A 21,581-nucleotide genomic window follows, 5' to 3' on the forward strand; every position below is an offset into this window, starting at 1 on the left:
AATATTCGCGGCTGCCTATCTGAAATCACTGCCTCCGATCAGCGAGCACAGTGTCACAAGTTCAAAACTAACGAATTTATTCTTGTTTAAGAGCTTTTTAAAATAAAATATTGCCATAAATGCACACAATACACCCATTATAACACAAGTGCTAAGTGTGCAAGACTATTTGAAAGCGCGACTGGCAGAATATCTCTGGAGCTGCAGGATTCTGCCTTTCGTCGTACGAACGAACACATCAAGGACAAGATTATTTCAAAATACATAATAGCTTGGCGAATATAAACGAAAACAGCCACGTGGACATAAACTGTTGAGAAATAAATCTGAAGTGGATCTACTGGGTTTGAATATTAAGTGACCGCATATACCAGCTGCTTCTGTCTTCAATTTTAATCTACATATAAAAAAGGAAACTCATTCATCTTGGCTGCTTTTTAATGTGTGTACGTATTTATTTATCTATTTATTATTTTGCTCTAACAAGAAATTAATCTATATTCAATTAAATCAGTTACATTTTATTTTACATTTGATTTGTCCATTTCTGCATCTAAACGCCTAAAAACCTAAAACATGCTCTATTATACTATTGTTAGCAATTTCTTTATCGTCCAGTTTATCTGGTGTACACACTTTTATTTTCATAATAAACTTGCTTGTTAGATTATACACAGTTACAGTGGTCTATAATAAATATTAACAGGTTTTATTCAAGCTGTTTAGAATGATTGCAGTAGGCTAATTTTTTTTTATGTAAATCCAAAAAAAAAAAAAAAAAATAACATTGGAAAACAATAACTGTTGTACTTTTTTATACATTTTGTATAATTTCATAGTTTATGCATTATAGTTATAAAAACAAACAAATTTAGCCACTCACATAGAAATCTTAGGCCGTATCCTTTTCTGACAGTTTTAGGGATTTTTAAAAATCCTAAAAAACCTTATTTGTGCTGAAAATAATAATTTCAAATTAATTTGATACTGACCTCTGACATCCTGTGACATGATATTTATTTGAATTTACATAATCTCATGGATGTAACAGTAAAACTGTTCAGCTCACAGATCAAGACTAAGCTGTAATGCAAGCAGAACATTCACAAATGCTTGTAGGTCAATAAAATCATTACAAAACACAAATCATTTAAGGATTTGATAACAATGTAAAATAATGTCTAATTTGTTAACATTAGCAAATGCATTAATAACACTTTATAATAACTGCACTCATTAGAAAATAGTCAGTTCATGCTTTATAAAGCCTTGTCCCAACATTAATAGTAATTAGTAAGCAGTTTATAAATACAGCTATAAATAGCTTAGTTTATAAGCACATTTATTAAAAAGGAGAGTAAAGGGTCAGTTATCTTCCTATGAAAAATAAAAAAAATGAAAATAAACAAACAACAACACAGATTGATACAGAACTCAGAAATTTTATTGTGGATTTATGATAAAATCAGCCTGTAAATAAATTCATTCTCCTCCAAGAAGACACAAGTAGTTCACACCAAACTGTTTTAACATGAAGCCATATACTGAAGATGTTAAATTTCGAATGGGTTTAGGATACCTTAAATGGTGTGGCCATAGCGATTTATTAAAGTAACATAAAAAAAATACAATATTTATTTTACTATATGTTTAAAATTTTTCATTCCAACTCTTCATAATTTTTTATATACGTAGAAGTCATCATTTGAAGGAAGCACAGTAAGTTTCATAGCTTTATCATTTTCATGAGCCAGCATAAAATTAAAACTATCATAACTTATAAATCTAGCTTGCAATTCTTAGTACCAATAATGGCCACCAGATGGAGCTATAGGATTACTTTAAAATAATTATTGTAGAAACAAGTATGAATTAAATCATTTATAGAAATCTTTCAAAGAAAAATAATATGAATTGTATGTATTTTACTGATAAAATGACCCTCACGTAATTAGAATAACAAGCTGAAGTATTGTGAACTGTATATTAAGAATTATTCTTAATAGGCTTTATGGACAGATACGTTTTGAGTGACTCTTGAAGGTTCAGCACCACATCCTCTTTTACCACTGTTTAAAGAATGTATCTTACAGAACAGGTGCAAATGAATATTGGATAGCTTGAATGGTTTTGTCGTGGTGATTTTTTGAAATAAAAGTAAAAAAGTAACCAGTAAATGTCTTTTATTTTTTAAAAGTGCAGCTTCTAAACACTTCAAAAAAATGTACACAGAAGACAAGTCATTCTGAGGAAATATGCATAGTTTCATGACTATACAACACTATATGGATGATAGAAAATTAAAAAAAACTATCATACATCTGATGTCACTCTGTCCCTCTGTCACTGTGGGTAATGTGTGTGTGTGTGTGTGTGAGTTTGTGTGTGTGTTAAGTGAATTAGGTGTGAAACTATCAGGGAGCATTTAGTCTCCAGCGCCAACATTTTACAGAACTGCCACTTTCCTGGAGTCTCAGAATTACAATGTGTCAGGTTCTGAGAGATCTAAGATTCCAAAAAATTATTTAATTAGAATACCATGAAGTATTGTGAAATACTATATATTAAGACTTTATATATAGGCTTTATGAACCGATTAGAGTGACTCGTGAAGGACCAGCACCACCTCCTCTTGTCCGATGGTTTGAAGAAAATTATCTTCCAGAATCCGGGATTAAGATTTAGGAGCTCATTTTTATTCCACCTCCTTTCCTGAAAGTCAGACTGGCAGAATTGACTAAAAATTAATCTTCACATTAATTCCTAATTATTTTGCAATTCTTTTTGTCAGTTCTTCTTGACCTGTTTTTTTCTTCTTCTTTTCTGACCTCATGACCCAGTCAGCATTTTTTGTACAATGGTCAAGTCTTAACTTATCCTTTAAAACCTCACTGCCAGAGGGATATGGTGAATGCATGTGCCCGCTGGGCACAGTTTACCTGATGCCACCGGGGTGGCGATGGCATTGGTGGCTTGAGCCCGCCATCGCTGCTTGCAGCTATATTTATTATTATTATTATTCTTCTTCTTCTTCTTCTCCCGAATGAATCGCATTTTTGAGGGCTTTAACATGCTCAAAAAGTCATGAAACTTTGCACACGCGTCAAACCTGGTGAAAATTTTCGTCTGATATAGGATTCAGAAGAGGGTGTGGCAAAATGGCTCGACAGCGCCACCTATACCAAGAAAATCAACAGCCTTCAAGCTATGTTTCACGTACATGCACGAAAATTGGCACACATATGTAACACACCAATACCTACAAAAAAGACTCTTGGAGCGAAATTCTAAACCCAACAGGAAGTCGGTTATTTTTAATATTATGAGCATATTTTGTGTAATTTTGGTCATTTCCATGTGTTGTATTTTAACGAACTCCTCCTAGAGAGTTCTTCAAAGCAACACCAAATTTGGTATGCCTAATCTAAAGGCCTTTGCGATGTTAAATTGCGAAGATCTTGAGTTTTCGTTGAAGGGCGTGTCCGTGGCGGCCTGGCGAATTTCGATGATTCGCCATGAAAAATGAAGTTGCTATAACTCACACATACAATGTCCAATCTGCCCCAAACTTCACATGTTTAATGAGACTCCAAACCTGAACAGATTGACATGCCCATATTCAGTTATAGTCATAGCACCACCTATTGGCAACAGGAAGTGACATATTTTACGCTGCGACGAACTACTCCTAGAAATTTTATGACATCAATGTCTTTTTTGTGGTCAGTCTAATCTAAAGGCCTGTGCGATGTTCAGTTGTGAAGATCTTGAGTTTTCGTTAAAAGGCTTGTTCATGGCGCCGCGACGAAGTTCGATGTCTCGCCATGGGAATAAAAGATGTTATAACTCAGGCATAAAATGTCCGATCTTCCCCAAACTTCACATGTGTGATAAGAGTCCTGGCCTGAACAGATCTGCAGTCCAATATTCCACTGGGTGTGGCAGAATGGCTCGATAGCGCCACCTATACACTTTCAACGGAGTGCGCCTCGAGCTATGTTTCACGTACATGTACAAAAATTGGTACACACATGTAACACTCCAATACCTACAAAAAAGTCTCTTGGTACGAAATCCGGATCCCAACAGGAAGTCAGTTATTTAGAATTTTCTCTGCAAAATTAGTGTTGTTTTGGCCATTTTCAGGGGTTGGACTTTAACGAACTCCTCCTAGAGATTTATTCAGATCAACACCAAACTTGGTCAGTGTAATCTAAACCCTTTTGCGATCTTAAATTGCGAAGATCTTGAGGTTTCGTTAAAGGGCGTGTCCATGGCGGCCTGACAAATTTCGATGTTTCGCCATGAAATAGGATGTTGTTGTAACTCAGGCATAAAATGTCCAATCCTCCCCAAACCTCACATGTTCGACAAAAGTCCTGCTCTGAACACATCTGAAGGCCAATATTCCACTATAATGATAGCGCCACCTGCTGGCAACAGGAAGATTGGTACATATATGGAATAAACATTGATATATTCTACTTATATTTATGGGTTTAAACGCATATTTCTCACCGTTCACCTATTAACTAAAGCCACTCGCTGCTGGTGAGCCCGGGTGCGAGGGCCCGTTCATCGCTGCTTGCAGCTTTAATTAGGGCTCAAGCCCAAAGGGCGAGAGGCCTATTGTTTTCCTTAGGATTATTTTTTATTATTATTAGGGCTCAAGCCCAAAGGGCGAGAGGCCTATTGTTTTCCTTAGGATTATTTTTTATTATTATTATTATTATTATTATTATTATTATTATTATTATTATTATTATTATTTTTTTCCAACGTCTCGGGGGCTTTTGGGGCCCTTAACGTGCTTAAAAAGTCTTGAAAATTGGCACACAGATTGGAACCTGCGGCCATTAGGGCCGGGCAGAGACTGATACACGGGCGTGGCACAGGGGCTCTACAGCGCCCCCTGGAATATGGAGGGCCATATATCATACATTCTTGCTCGTAGACGTATGAAACTCGGTACACATATAAATCTCTTCAATCCAAACAACTTTTGTATTGCATATCATAGGCTCCGCCCAACAGGAAGTTGGCTATTTAGGGTTTAGTATTCAAATTTTTCGTCAAAGTTGTGGGGGCTTTTGGGGTCCTTAACATACTCAAAAACTCTTGAAAATTTGCGCACACTTTGGAATCTGTGGCCTTTAGGAGCCTGCAGAGGCTGGGACCCGGGCGTGGCACAGGGGCTCTACGGCGCCCCCTGGAACACAGTCAGAAATGTTGATGTATAGCTCACACATACTTGCACATATTCATATGAAACTCAGTACACATATAGATCTCATCGTGCCGAACAACTTTCGTATTGCATGTCATAGGCTCCACCCAACAGGAAGTCAGCTATTTAGAGTTATGTAAAAAGCGCATGCTCTGGAATTTGAAATACTTGTCATAGGTTTTTTTCTCGATTGCCGCCAAACTCGGTCAACATGATCTCAAGACACTGGGGATGAAAAATTGCCAGGGGATTTTTGATATCTCGAACGGTTTGCTCGTGGCGAGGCGTTGAAATTATGGCGAGAAATTAGAAACAGGAAGTGTCTAATACCATCCACATACATTTCCTGATTTTAATCAAACTTCATCAGATTATTCGTTGTATGATGTCGATCGCATATATGTGACTATTAGGAGTCAAAGTTATAGCGCCACCAACTGGCAGAAGGAAGTGTGTCATTTTCAAAATGATTTGAATTCAGCATCTTATTATTACTCGATTTGCTTCAAACTTCATCAGAATAATGTTAAAACACAGCTGATATAAATCTGCAAGGGGGATATTGATATCTAAAAAATTGTTGCCGTGGCAACATGTCAAACTGGAATACTTCTCAGGTGATTTTGAGGCAAATAACATACTTAGAATTTCACAAAACTCTGAACACACATCAGTATTTCTGATAGGAACTTAAATTGTGAATGGATTTTGGATAGCTTGAATGGTTTTGCCGTGGTGATTTTTTTAAATGACCTTACAAAGGGAATCATTATTGTATTTTTAAATTGCAGCTTCCAAACACGTCAAAGAATTTTTTCATACAGATGAAAAAGTCATTCTGAGGAAATATGCATAGTTTCACGACTTTACAACACTGTATGGATAACAGAAAATTAAAAAACTGTCAGACATCTCATCTCACTCTGTCCCTCTGTTTGAGTATATGTGCTTCAGACTTCCATTGTCTGAGAGAAATAGCGCCCCTACAGGTTCAATTCCCGGACTTTTACTTTCACTTTTAAATCGGTTAAAAATACAAACAAATACTTAGATTTAATTCACACTGACAAGCTAAACCAACATATCTGATTATTACCGGTTCAGGGCTCATGGATAAATTATTTCTGGCCAGAGATACGTGAGAAATAGGAGAGATGAATCACCGCTGTGATCACGAGCGTCTGGAGTAAAGAGCTCAGAGAAAACGAATTTATTCCTGTTTTAAAGCTTTTAAAAATAAATTATTACAGCGATATCACACAATCAACCAATTAGAACACACCAAGAGCTAAATTAAGATGTTTTTGAACTGTTTGTGTGAAAATGAAATATTTGCAGCTGCCTATCTGAAATCACCGCCTCCGATCAGCGCGTACAGTGTCCAGCTCAAAACAAACGAATTTATTCTTGTTTAAGAGCTTTTTTAAATAAAATATTACCACAAATGCACACAATAAACCCATTGTAACACAACAAGAGCTAAATGCAGGTGTTTGTGACCTGTTTAAGTGTGCAAGACTATTTGAAAGCGCGACTGGCAGAATAACATATCTCTCGAGCTGCAGGATTCTGCCTTTCGTCGTACGAACGAACACATAACGGACAAGATTATTTCAAAACACATAATAGCTTGGCGACTATAAACGAAAACAGCCACGTGAACATAAACTGGATCTACTGGATTTGAATATTAAAGTGACCACATTTACCACTTGCTTCTGTCTTCAATTTTAATCTATATAAAAAAGGAAACTCATTCGACTTGGCTGCTTTTTTAATGTGTGCGTATTTATTTATTTATCTTTTTATACATTTTGTATAATTTCATAGTTTGTGTATTACAATTATAAAAACAAAAATAAAATTAGCCACTCACATAGAAATAGCTTAGGCCTTAACCTTTTTCTGACAGTTTTAGGGATTTTTAAAAATCCTAAAAAAACCTTATTTGTGCTGCAAATAATAATTTCAAACTCATTTGATACTGACCTATGACATCCTGTGACATTATATTTATTTGAATTTACATAATCTCATGGATGTAACAGTAAATCTGTTCAGCTCACAGATCAATACTAAGCTGTAATGCAAGCAGAACTTTCACAAATGCTTATGAGTCATTTAAGGATTTGATAACACTGTAAAATAATGTCTAATTTGTTAACATTAGCAAATTCATTGATAACACTTTATAATAACTGCACTCATTATTAAATAGTCAGTTCATGCTTTATAAAGCCTTGTCCCAATATTAATAGTCAGTAGTAAGCAGTTTATAAATACAGCTATAAATAGCTTGTCCTTGGTTTATAAGCACATTTATTAAAAATGAGAGTAAGTTATCTTCCTATGAAAAATAAAAGATAAAAATAAACAAACAACAACACAGATTGATACAGAACTCAGAAATTTTATTGTGGATTTATGATAAAGCCTGCAAATGAATTCATACTCCTACTCATACTACTCCATACTCCTTTTTCAACATGATGCCAATATACTGAGATGTTAAATTGTGAATGGGTTTAGGATAGCTTAAATGGTGTTGCCATAGAGATTTATTAAAGTAACATAAAAAAATACAATAGTTATTTTACTATATCTTTACAATTTTTCATTCTAAATCTTCATAATTTTTTATATAAGTAGAAGTCCTCATTTGAAGGAAGCACAGTAAGTTTCATAGCTTTATCACTTTCAAGAGCCAGCATAAAATTTAAACTATCATAACTTATAAATCAAGCTTGCAATTCTTAGTACCTATAATGGCCACCAGAGGATTACTTTTAAATAATTATTGTAGAAACGAGTATGATTTAAATCATTTATAGAAATCTTTCAAAAAAAAATGAATTGTATATATTTTACTGATAAAATGACCCTCACTTAATTAGAATAACAAGCTGAAGTATTTTGAACTGAATATTAAGAATAATTCTTTATAGGCTTTATGGACAGATACGTTTTAAGTGACTCTTGAAGGATCAGCACCACATCCTCTTTTACCACTGTTTAAAGAATTAATCTTACAGAATAGGTGTGAATGAATTTTGGATAGCTTGAATGGTTTTGCCGTGATGTTTTTTGAAATAATAGTAAAAAAGGAACCAGTAAATGTCTTTTTATTTTTTTAAAGTGCAGCTTCTAAACACTTAAAAAAAAAAAAATGTACACATAGAAGACCAGTCATTCTGAGGCATATTTCCTCAGAATGACTGGTCTCATGACCATAGTTTCATGACTATACAACACTATATGGATGATAGAAAATTAAAAAAAAAACTATCATACATCTGATGTCACTCAGTCCCACTGTCACTGTGGGTAATGTGTGTCTGTGTGTGTGAGTGTGTGTTAAGTGAATTAGGTGTGAAACTATCAGGGTGCATTTAGTCTCCAGCGCCAACATTTTACAGAACTGCCACTTTCCTGGAGTCTCCAGAATTACTCGGTGTCGGACTCTGAGAGACTTAAGATTCCAAAAAATGATTTAATTAGAATACCATGAAGTATTGTGAAATACTATATATTAAGTCTTTATATATAGGCTTTATGCACAGATTAGAGTGACTCGTGAAGGACCAGCACCACCTCCTCTTGTTCGATGGTTTGAGGAATATATCTTCCAGAATCCAGGATTAAGATTTAGGAGCTCATTTTTATTCCACCTCCTTTCCTGAAAAGTCTGTCTTGCAGAATTGACTAAAAATTAATCTTCACAGTAATTACTAATTATTTTGCAATTCTTTTTGTCAGTTCTTCTTGACCTGCTTTTTTCTTCTTCTTTTCTGACCTCATGACCCAGTCAGTATTTTTTGTACAATGGTCAAGTCTTAACTTATCCATTTCTGTATTGCATTTGTGTTTGATATTTCTCATGGGTATTTCATAATTTTCGACCTTACAGTTTGAGTTAAAAGTCTATTTTAGCGCATTTCATCTGTAAAAGAAAACATGCCTAATAATTCTGCACACATGAATATAAGGAGTTTTTCTCTTCCAGCTTTCCTGGACTATTGTATAGCACTCATAAATGATTAAATAAAAAATAATGGTAGTTATTAAGATTTATATGGTTTGGAATTGGTAAAATGTACTTGGAAAAAAATCACAATAAAACAATGTTTTCATGTTTAAGTTTGGAATATTAACTGCAATGAATGAATGCTATATAAATATTGTTCATGTTAACATAATGTTTATAAATGAAATCTTATTGTACAGTGTTACTAATATATATATATTGTTCTGTGAATGTGATTTTAAAGTCTAGATGATTCGGATTAACCCTTTAACTGCCGTATCCTTTAAAACCTCACTGCCAGAGGGATATTGTGAATGCATGTGCCCGCTGGGCACAGTTTACCTGATGCCACCGGGGTGGCGATGGCATTGGTGGCTTGAGCCCGCCATCGCTGCTTGCAGCTATATTTATTATTATTATTATTATTTTTCTTCAAGGTTTCGGGGGCTTTTGGGGCCCTTAACATGCTTAAAAAGTCTTGAAAATTGGCACACACATTGGAACCTGCGGCCATTAGGGCCGGGCAGAGACTGATACACGGGCGTGGCACAGGGGCTCTACAGCGCCCCCTGGAATGCTGAGGGCCATATATCATACATACTTGCACGTAGACGCACGAAACTCGGTACACATATAGAACTCATCAATACAAACAACTTTCGAATTGCATATCATAGGCTCCGCCCAACAGGAAGTTGGCTATTTGGGGTTTATTATTCATATTTGTCGTCAAAGTTGTGGGGGCTTTTGGGGTCCTTAACATACTCAAAAACTCTTGAAAGTTTGCGCACACTTTGGAATCTGTGGCCTTTAGGAGCCTGCAGAGGCTGGGACCCGGGCGTGGCACAGGGGCTCTACAGCGCCCCCTGGAACACAGTCATAAATGTTGATGTATAGCTCACACATACTTGCACGTATTAATATGAAACTCAGTACACATATAGATCTCATCGTGCCGAACAACTTGCGTATTGCATGTTATAGGCTCCGCCCAACAGGAAGTCAGCTATTTAGAGTTATGTAAAAAGCGTATGCTCTGGAATTTGAAATACTTGTCATAGGTTTTTTACTCGATTGCCGCCAAACTCGGTCAACATGATCTCAAGGCACTGGGGATGAAAAATTGCCAGGGGATTTTTGATATCTCAAACGGTTTGCTCGTGGCGAGGCGTTGAAATTATGGCGAGAAATGAGAAACAGGAAGTGTCTAATACCATCCACATACATTTCCTGATTTTAATCAAACTTCATCAGATTATTCTTTGTATGATGTCGATCGCATATATGTGACTATTAGGAGTCAAAGTTATAGCGCCACCAACTGGCAGCAGGAAGTGTGTCATTTTCAAAATGCTTTGTATTCAGCATCTTATTTTTACTCGATTTGCTTCAAACTTCCTCAGAATAATGTTAAAACACAGCCTATATTAATCTGCTAGGGGGATATTGATATCTAAAAATATTGTTGCCGTGGCAACATGTCAAACTTGAATACTTCTCAGGTGATTTTAAGGCATATAACATACTTAGAATTTCATGAAATTCAGAACACATATCAGTATTTATGATAACTAGACACTGGCAAAAGTTCATAAGAGGGCGTGGAAGAGGCACTCTATAGCGCCACCTTTTGTCAAAAGTGGGGGGGGTTAGTTTTAGCTACAGACACCAAACTCGGTACAAAAATTGTTCTTATCAAGACGGACAACTTTCTAATTCACAGTCATCAGCTACGATCAACAGGAAGTCAGCTATTTTGATTTGAATGTGGATTTTTTTTTACATTTAGCTGTGAATTAATGCATACTGCTCAGAGGAGAGTAACACTATACACACCAAACTTTGTCTACATGATGCCAAAACATTTTAAACAACTTAAATTGCCAAAGGATTTTGGATAGCTTGAACAGTTTTGTCGTGGTGATTTTTTTAAATGACAGTAAAAATGGAATTATTAATTGTCCTGCATTTTTAAATTCCAAACACTTCAAAACCTTTTTTCATACAAAAAAAAGTCATTCTGAGTAAATATGGATAGTTTCACGACTTTACAACACTGTATGGATAACAGAAATTTAAAAAACTGTCGGACATCTCATCTCACTCTGTCCCTCTGTTTGAGTATTATGTGCTGAGACTTACATTGTCTGAGAGAAAATGCGCCCCTACAGGTTCAATTCCTGAAAGGGAAATTCGACTGAAAGGGAGGAGACTCTCTTTTAGTTTCATTTTTAAATCGGTTAAAATACAAATAAATACTTAGATTTAATTCACACTGACAAGCTAAACCAACATATATGATTATTACCGGGTCAGGGCTCATTAATAATTGATGTGTGGTCAGTGATACGTGAGAAACACGAGAGATGAATCACAGCAGAGCAGGAGCGTGTGGAATGACGAGCTCAGAAAAACGAGTTTATTTTTGTTTTATAGCTTTAACAAATAAAATATTAAAGCGATATCACACAATTCACCAATTAGAACACACAAAGAGCTAAATTCAGATGTTTTTGAACTGTTTGTGTGAAAATGAAATATTCGCGGCTGCCTATCTGAAATCACCGCCTCCGATCAGCGCGTACAGTGTCACAAGTTCAAAACAAACGAATTTATTATTGTTTAAGAGCTTTTTAAAATAAAATATTGCCATAAATGCACACAATACACCCATTATAACACAAGAGCTAAATGCAGGTGTTTGTGACCCGTTTAAGTGTGCAAGACTATTTGAAAGCGCGACTGGCAGAATATCTCTCGAGCTGCAGGATTCTGCCTTTCGTCGTACGAACGAACACATCAAGGACAAGATTATTTCAAAATACATAATAGCTTGGCGAATATAAACGAAAACAGCCACGTGGACATAAACTGTTGAGAAATAAATCTGAAGTGGATCTACTGGATTTGAATATTAAGTGACCGCATATACCAGCTGCTTCTGTCTTCAATTTTAATCTATATAAAAAATTAAACTCATTCATCTTGGCTGCTTTTTTAATATGTGTACGTATTTATTTATTATTTTGCTCTAATAAGACTTAATCTATATTTAATTAAATCAATTACATTTTATTTTACATTTGATTTGTCCATTGTTGCATCTAAACGCCTAAAAACCTAAAACATGCTCTATTATACTATTGTTAGCAATTTCTTTATCGTCCAATTTATCTGGTGTACACTTTTATTTTCATAATAAACTTGTCTGTTAGATTATACACAGTTACAGTGGTCTATAATAAATATTAACAGGTTTTATTCAAGCTGTTTAGAATGAATGCAGTAGGCTAATTTTTTTAAATGTAAATCCAAAAAAAAAAAAAAAAAAAAGTTTAAATAAATAAAAAACATTGGAAAAGAATAACTGTTGTACTTTTTTATACATTTTGTATAATTTTATAGTTTATGCATTATAGTTATAAAAACAAATAAATTTAGCCACTCACATAGAAATCTTAGGCCTTATCCTTTTTTGACAGTTTTAGGGATTTTTAAAAATCCTAAAAAACCTTATTTGTGCTGCAAATAATAATTTCAAATTAATTTGATACTGACCTCTGACATCCTGTGACATGATATTTATTTGAATTTACATAATCTCATGGATGTAACAGTAAATCTGTTCAGCTCACAGATCAAGACTAAGCTGTAATGCAAGCAGAACTTTCACAAATGCTTGTAGGTCAATAAAATCATTACAAAACATTTACAAATCATTTAAGGGATTTGATAACACTGTAAAATAATGTCTAATTTGTTAACATTAGCAAATGCATTGATAACACTTTATAATAACTGCACTCATTAGTAAATAGTCAGTTCATGCTTTATAAAGCCTTGTCCCAATATTAATAGTCAGTAGTAAGCAGTTTATAAATACAGCTATAAATAGCTTGTTCTTGGTTTATAAGCACATTTATTAAAAAGGAGAGTAAAGGGTCAGTTATCTTCCTATGAAAAATAAATAAAATAAAAATAAACAAACAACAACACAGATTGATACAGAACTCAGAAATGTTATTGTGGATTTATGATAAACTCAGCCTGTAAATGAATTCATTCTCCTCCAAGAAGACACAAGTAGTTCACACCAAACTGTTTTAACATGAAGCCATATACTGAAGATTTTAAATTTCGAATGGGTTTAGGATACCTTAAATGGTGTGGCCATAGCGATTTATTAAAGTAACATAAAAAAATACAATAGTTATTTTACTATATCTTTAAAATGTTTAATTCCAACTATTCATAATTTTTTATATACGTAGAAGTCATCATTTGAAGGAAGCACAGTAAGTTTCATAGCTTTATCATTTTCAAGAGCCAGCATAAAATTAAAACTATCATAACTTATAAATCAAGCTGGCAATTCTTAGTACCAATAATGGCCACCAGATGGAGCTATAGGATTACTTTTAAATAATTATTGTAGAAACAAGTATGATTTAAATCATTTATAGAAATCTTTCAAAGAAAAATAATATGAATTTTATGTATTTTACTGATAAAATGACCCTCACTTAATTAGAAAAACAAGCTGAAGTATTGTGAACCGTATATTAAGAATAATTCTTTATAGGCTTTATAGACAGATACGTTTTCAGAGACTCTTGAAGGATCAGCACCACATCCTCTTTTACCACTGTTTAAAGAATTTATCTTACAGAAGAGGTGCGAATGAATTTTGAATAGCTTGACTGGTTTTGTCATGGTGATTTTTTTTTAAATAACAGTAAAAAAGTAACCAGTAAATGTATTTTATTTTTTTAAAGTGCTGCTTATAAACACTTCAAAAAAATGTACACATAGAAGACAAGGCATTCTGAGGAAATATGCATAGTTTCATGACTATACAACACTATATGGATGATAGAAAATTAAAAAACTATCATACATCTGATGTCACTCTGTCCCTCTGTCACTGTGGGTAATGTGTGTGTGTGTGTGTGTGTGTGTGTGTTAAATGAATTAGGTGTGAAACTATCAGGGAGCATTTAGTCTCCAGCGCCAACATTTTACAGAACTGCCACTTTCCTGGAGTCTCAGAATTACAATGTGTTAGGTTCTGAGAGATCTAAGATTCCAAAAAATGATTTAATTAGAATACCATGAAGTATTGTGAAATACTATATATTAAGACTTTATATATAGGCTTTATGAACAGATTAGAGTGACTCGTGAAGGACCAGCAGCACCTCCTCTTGTCCGATGGTTTGAGGAATATATCTTCCAGAATCCGGGATTAAGATTTAGGAGCTCATTTTTATTCCACCTCCTTTCCTGAAAGTCTGTCTTGCAGAATTGACTAAAAATTAATCTTCACATTAATTCCTTATTATTTTGCAATTCTTTTTGTCAGTTCTTCTTGACCTGTTTTTTTCTTCTTCTTTTCTGACCTCATGACCCAGTCAGCATTTTTTGTACAATGGTCAAGTCTTAACTTATCCATTTCTGTATTGCATTTGTGTTTGATATTTATCATGGGTATTTCATAATTTTCGACTTTACAGTTTGAGTTAAAACTCTTTTTTAGCGCATTTCATCTGTAAAAGAAAACATGCCTAATAATTCTGCACACATGAATATAAGGAGTTTTTCTCTTCCAGCTTTCCTTGACTATTGTATAGCACTCATAAATGATTAAATGAAAAATAATGGTAGTTATTAAGATTGATATGGTTTGGAATTGGTAAAATGTGCTTGGAAAAAAATCACAATAAAACAATGATTTAATGTTTAAGTTTGGAATATTAACTGACATGAATGAATGCTATATAAATATTGTTCATGTTAACATAATGTTTATAAATGAAATCTTATTGTAAAGTGTTACTAAAGTTAAATATATATTGTTCTGTGAATGTGATTTTAAAGTCTAGATGATTCGGATTAACCCTTTATCTGGCGTATCCTTTAAAACCTCACTGCCAGAGGGCTATTGTGAATGCATGTGCCCGCTGGACACAGTTTACCTGATGCCACCGGGGTGGTGATGGCATTGGTGGCTTGAGCCCGCCATCGCTGCTTGCAGCTATATTTATTATTATTATTATTATTTTTTTTTTCCAACGTCTCGGGGGCTTTTGGGGCCCTTAACGTGCTTAAAAAGTCTTGAAAATTGGCACACAGATTGGAACCTGCGGCCATTAGGGCCGGGCAGAGACTGATACACGGGCGTGGCACAGGGGCTCTACAGCGCCCCCTGGAATATGGAGGGCCATATATCATACATTCTTGCTCGTAGACGTATGAAACTCGGTACACATATAAATCTCATCAATCCAAACAACTTTTGTATTGCATATCATAGGCTCCGCCCAACAGGAAGTTGGCTATTTAGGGTTTAGTATTCAAATTTTTCGTCAAAGTTGTGGGGGCTTTGGGGGTCCTTAACATACTCAAAAACTCTTGAAAATTTGCGCACACTTTGGAATCTGTGGCCTTTAGGAGCCTGCAGAGGCTGGGACCCGGGCGTGGCACAGGGGCTCTACGGCGCCCCCTGGAACACAGTCAGAAATGTTGATGTATAGCTCACACATACTTGCACATATTCATATGAAACTCAGTACACATATAGATCTCATCGTGCCGAACAACTTTCATATTGCATGTCATAGGCTCCACCCAACAGGAAGTCAGCTATTTAGAGTTATGTAAAAAGCGCATGCTCTGGAATTTGAAATACTTGTCATAGGTTTTTTTCTCGATTGCCGCCAAACTCGGTCAACATGATCTCAAGACACTGGGGATGAAAAATTGCCAGGGGATTTTTGATATCTCGAACGGTTTGCTCGTGGCGAGGCGTTGAAATTATGGCGAGAAATTAGAAACAGGAAGTGTCTAATACCATCCACATACATTTCCTGATTTTAATCAAACTTCATCAGATTATTCGTTGTATGATGTCGATCGCATATATGTGACTATTAGGAGTCAAAGTTATAGCGCCACCAACTGGCAGAAGGAAGTGTGTCATTTTCAAAATGATTTGAATTCAGCATCTTATTATTACTCGATTTGCTTCAAACTTCATCAGAATAATGTTAAAACACAGCCGATATAAATCTGCTGGGGGGATATTGATATCTAAAAATATTGTTGCCGTGGCAACATGTCAAACTGGAATACTTCTCAGGTGATTTTGAGGCATATAACATGCTTAGAATTTCATCAAACTCAGAACACATATCAGTATTAGTGACAGCTAGACACTGGCAAAAGTTCATAAGAGGGCGTGGAATAGGCACTCTATAGCGCCACCTTTTGTCAAAAGTGGGGGGGTTAGTTTTAGCTACAGACACCAAACTCAGTACAAAAATTGTTGTTATCAAGACGGACAACTTTCTAATTCACAGTCATCAGCTACGACCAACAGGAAGTCGGCTATTTTGATTTGAATGTGGATTATTTTTTACATTTAGCCGTGAATTAATGCATACTGCTCAGAGGAGAGTAACACTATACACACCAAACTTGGTCTACATGTTGAAAAAACATTGAGGAACTTAAATTGTGAATGGGTTTTGGATAGCTTGGATGGTTTTGTCGTGGTGATTTTTTTAAATGACAATAAAGATGGAATTATTAATTTTCCTGCATTTTTAAATTCCAAACACTTCAAAACCTTTTTTCATACAGAAAAAAAAGTTATTCTGAGTAAATATGCATAGTTTCATGACTTTACAACACTGTATGGATAACAGAAAATTAAAAAACTGTCAGACATCTCACTCTGTCCCTCTGTTTGAGTGTGTGTGCTTAGACTTCCATTGTCTGAGAGAAATAGCGCCCCTACAGGTGCAGTTACCGGACTAAAAAAGGGAGGAGACTGTCTTTTGGTTTCGATTTTAAATCGGTTAAAATACAAATAAATACTTGGATTTAATTCACAGTGACAAGCTAAACCAACATATATGATTATTATCAGGTCAGGGCTCATTAATAATTGATGTGTGGTCAGTGATACGTGAGAAACACGAGAGATGAATCACCACTCTGAGCAGGAGCGTGTGGAATGATGAGCTCAGAAAAAACGAGTTTGTTCTTGTTTTATAGCTATTAAAAATAAAGTATTGCAGCGATATCACACAATTCACCAATTAGAGCACACCAAGAGCTAAATTAAGATGTTTTTGAACTGTTTGTGTGAAAATGAAATATTTGCGGCTGCCTTTCTGAAATCACTGCCTCCGATCAGCGCGCACAGTGTCGAGCTCAAAACAAACGAATTTATTCTTGTTTAAGAGCTTTTTAAAATAAATTATTGCCATAAATGCACACAATACATCCATTATAACACAACACGAGCTAAATGCAGGTGTTTGTGACCCGTTTAAGTGTGCAAGACTATTTGAAAGCGCGACTGGCAGAATAACATATATCTCGAGCTGCAGGTTTCTGTCTTTCGTCGTAAGAACGAACACATCACGGACAAGATTATTTCAAAATACATAATAGATTGGCTAATATAAACGAAAACAGCCACGTGAACATAAACTGTTGAGAATTAAATCTGAAGTGGATCTACTGGATTTTAATATTAAGTGACCGCATAAACCAGCTGCTTCAATTTTAATCTATATAAAAAAATTAAACTCATTCATCTTGGCTGCTTTTTTAATGTGTGTACGTATTTATTTATTATTTTGCTCTAACAAGACTTAATCTATATTTAATTAAATCAATTACATTTTATTTTACATTTGATTTGTCCATTTCTGCATCTAAACGCCTAAAAACCTAAAACATGCTCTATTATACTATTGTTAGCAATTTCTTTATCGTCCAAGTTATCTGGTGTACACGCTTTTATTTTCATAATAAACTCGTTTGTTAGATTATACACAGTTATAGTGGTCTATAATAAATATTGACAGGTTTTATTCAAGATGTTTAGAATGATCGCCGTAGGCTAATTTTTTAAAATGTAAATCCAAAAAAAAAAAAAAAAAAAAAAAAAAAAAAAAAAATTAAATAAATTAAAAACATTGGAAAAGAATAACTTGTACTTTTTTATACATTTTGTATAGTTTCATAGTTTATGCATTATAGTTATAAAAACAAACAAATTTAGCCACTCACATAGAAATCTTAGGCCTTATCCTTTTCTGACAGTTTTAGGGATTTTTAAAAATCCTAAAAAACCTTATTTGTGCTGCAAATAATAATTTCAAACTAATTTGATACTGACCTCTGACATCCTGTGACATGATATTTATTTGAATTTACATAATCTCATGGATGTAACAGTAAATCTGTTCAGCTCACAGATCAATACTAAGCTCTAATGCAAGCAGAACTTTCACAAATGCTTTTAGGTCAATAAAATCATTACAAAACACTTACAAATCATTTAAGGGATTTGATAACACTGTAAAATAATGTCTAATTTGTTAACATTAGCAAATTCATTGGTAACACTTTATAATAACTGCACTCATTAGTAAATAGTCAGTTCATGCTTCATAAAGCCTTGTCCCAATATTAATAGTCAGTAGTAAGCAGTTTATAAATACAGCTATAAATAGCTTGTTCTTGGTTTATAAGCACATTTATTAAAAAGGAGAGTAAAGGGTCAGTTATCTTCCTATGAAAAAAATAAATAAAAAATAAACAAACAACAACACTGATTGATACAGAACTCATAAATGTTATTGTGGATTTATGATAAACTCAGCCTGTAAATGAATTCATTCTCCTCCAAGAAGACACAAGTAGTTCACACCAAACTGTTTTAACATGAAGCCATATACTGAAGATGTTAAATTGCGAATGGGTTTAGGATACCTTAAATGGTGTGGCCATAGCGATTTATTAAAGTAACATAAAAAAAATACAATAGTAATTTTACTATATCTTTAAAATTTTTAATTCCAACTCTTCATAATTTTTTATATACGTAGAAGTCATCATTTGAAGGAAGCACAGTAAGTTTCATAGCTTTATCATTTTCAAGAGCCAGCATAAATTTAAAACTATCATAACATATAAATCAAGCTTGCAATTCTTAGTACCAATAATGGCCACCAGATGGAGCTATAGGATTACTTTTAAATAATTATTGTAGAAACAAGTATGATTTAAATCATTTATAGAAATCTTTCATAGAAAAATAATATGAATTTTATGTATTTTACTGATAAAATGACATTCACTTAATTAGAATAACAAGCTGAAGTATTGTGAACTGTATATTAAGAATAATTCTTTATAGGCTTTATGGACAGATACGTTTTGAGTGACTTGAAGGATCAGCACCACATCCTCTTTTACCAGTTTAAAGAATGTATCTTACAGTACAGGTGCGGATGAATTTTGAATGGCTTGAATGGTTTTGTCGTGGTGATTTTTTAAAATATTAGTAAAAAAGTAACCAGTAAATGTCTTTTATTTTTTTAAGTGCAGCTTCTAAACACTTAAAAAAAATTTACACATAGAAGACAAGTCATTCTGAGGAAATATGCATAGTTTCATGACTATACAACACTATATGGATGATAGAAAATTAAAAAACTATCAAACATCTGATGTCACTCTGTCCCACTGTCACTGTGGGTAATGTGTGTGTGTGTGTGTGTGTTAAGTGAATTAGTTGTGAAACTATCAGGGAGCATTTAGTCTCCAGTGCCAACATTTTACAGAACTGCCACTTTCCTGGAGTCTCCAGAATTACAATGTGTCAGGTTCTGAGAAATCAAAGATTCCAAAAAATGATTTAATTAGAATACCATGAAGTATTGTGAAATACTATATATTAAGACTTTATATATAGGCTTTATGAACAGATTAGAGTGACTCGTGAAGGACCAGCACCACCTCCTCTTGTCCGATGGTTTGAGGAATATATTTTCCTGAATCCGGGATTAAGATTTAGGAGCTCATTTTTATTCCACCTCCTTTCCTGAAAGTCTGTCTTGCAGAATTTACTAAAAATTAATCTTCACATTAATTCCTAATTATTTTGCAATTATTTTTGTCAGTTCTTCTTGACCTGTTTTTTTTTTTTCTTCTTCTTTTCTGACCTCATGACCCAGTCAGCATTTTTGTACAATGGTCAAATCTTAACTTATCCATTTCTGTATTGCATTTGTGTTTGATATTTCTCATGGGTATTTCATAATTTTCGACTTTGAGTTAAAAACGTTTGAGTTAAAACTCTTTTTTAGCGCATTTCATCTGTAAAAGAAAACATGCCTAATGATTCTGCACATGAATATAAGGAGTTTTTCTCTTCCAGCTTTCCTGGAATATTGTATAGCACTCATAAATGATTAAATAAAAAATAATGGTAGTTATTAAGATTGATATGGTTTGGAATTGGTAAAATGTGCTTGGAAAAAAATCACAATAAAACAATGTTTTAATGTTTAAGTTTGGAATATTAACTGACATGAATGAATGCTATATAAATATTGTTCATGTTAACATAATGTTTATAAATGAAATCTTATTGTAAAGTGTTACTAAATATATATATATATATATATATATATATATATATATATATATATATATATATATATATATATATATATATTGTTCTGTGAATGTGATTTTAAAGTCTAGATGATTCGGATTAACCCTTTAACCGCCATACCCTTTAAAACCTCACTGCCAGAGGGATATTGTGAATGCATGTGCCCGCTGGGCACAGTTTACCTGATGCCACCGGGGTGGCGATGGCATTGGTGGCTTGAGCCCGCCATCGCTGCTTGCAGCTATATTTAGGGCTCAAGCCCAAAGGGCGAGAGGCCTATTGTTTTCCTTAGGATTATTTTTTATTATTATTATTATTATTATTATTATTATTATTATTATTTTTTTTTTCCAACGTCTCGGGGGCTTTTGGGGCCCTTAACGTGCTTAAAAAGTCTTGAAAATTGGCACACAGATTGGAACCTGCGGCCATTAGGGCCGGGCAGAGACTGATACACGGGCGTGGCACAGGGGCTCTACAGCGCCCCCTGGAATATGGAGGGCCATATATCATACATTCTTGCTCGTAGACGTATGAAACTCGGTACACATATAAATCTCATCAATCCAAACAACTTTTGTATTGCATATCATAGGCTCCGCCCAACAGGAAGTTGGCTATTTAGGGTTTAGTATTCAAATTTTTCGTCAAAGTTGTGGGGGCTTTTGGGGTCCTTAACATACTCAAAAACTCTTGAAAATTTGCGCACACTTTGGAATCTGTGGCCTTTAGGAGCCTGCAGAGGCTGGGACCCGGGCGTGGCACAGGGGCTCTACGGCGCCCCCTGGAACACAGTCAGAAATGTTGATGTATAGCTCACACATACTTGCACATATTCATATGAAACTCAG

The 21,581-nt window shown here is 34.4% G+C and overlaps 1 long non-coding RNA gene across 1 annotated transcript; it reads right to left on the reverse strand.

The window, feature by feature from the left end:
• Positions 1-1,489: 1,489 nt before the first annotated feature.
• On the reverse strand, positions 1,490-21,203 carry LOC127979730 (uncharacterized). The gene is made up of 3 exons (XR_008158851.1): positions 20,861-21,203; positions 13,408-15,174; positions 1,490-1,579 (listed from the first exon to the last, which is right to left on the reverse strand). It is a non-coding gene; the product is annotated as an uncharacterized LOC127979730 (long non-coding RNA).
• Positions 21,204-21,581: the final 378 nt, after the last annotated feature.

Source organism: Carassius gibelio, chromosome B19 (genome assembly GCF_023724105.1).
Source record: "Carassius gibelio isolate Cgi1373 ecotype wild population from Czech Republic chromosome B19, carGib1.2-hapl.c, whole genome shotgun sequence".
In the NCBI taxonomy this organism is placed as follows: domain Eukaryota; kingdom Metazoa; phylum Chordata; class Actinopteri; order Cypriniformes; family Cyprinidae; genus Carassius; species Carassius gibelio.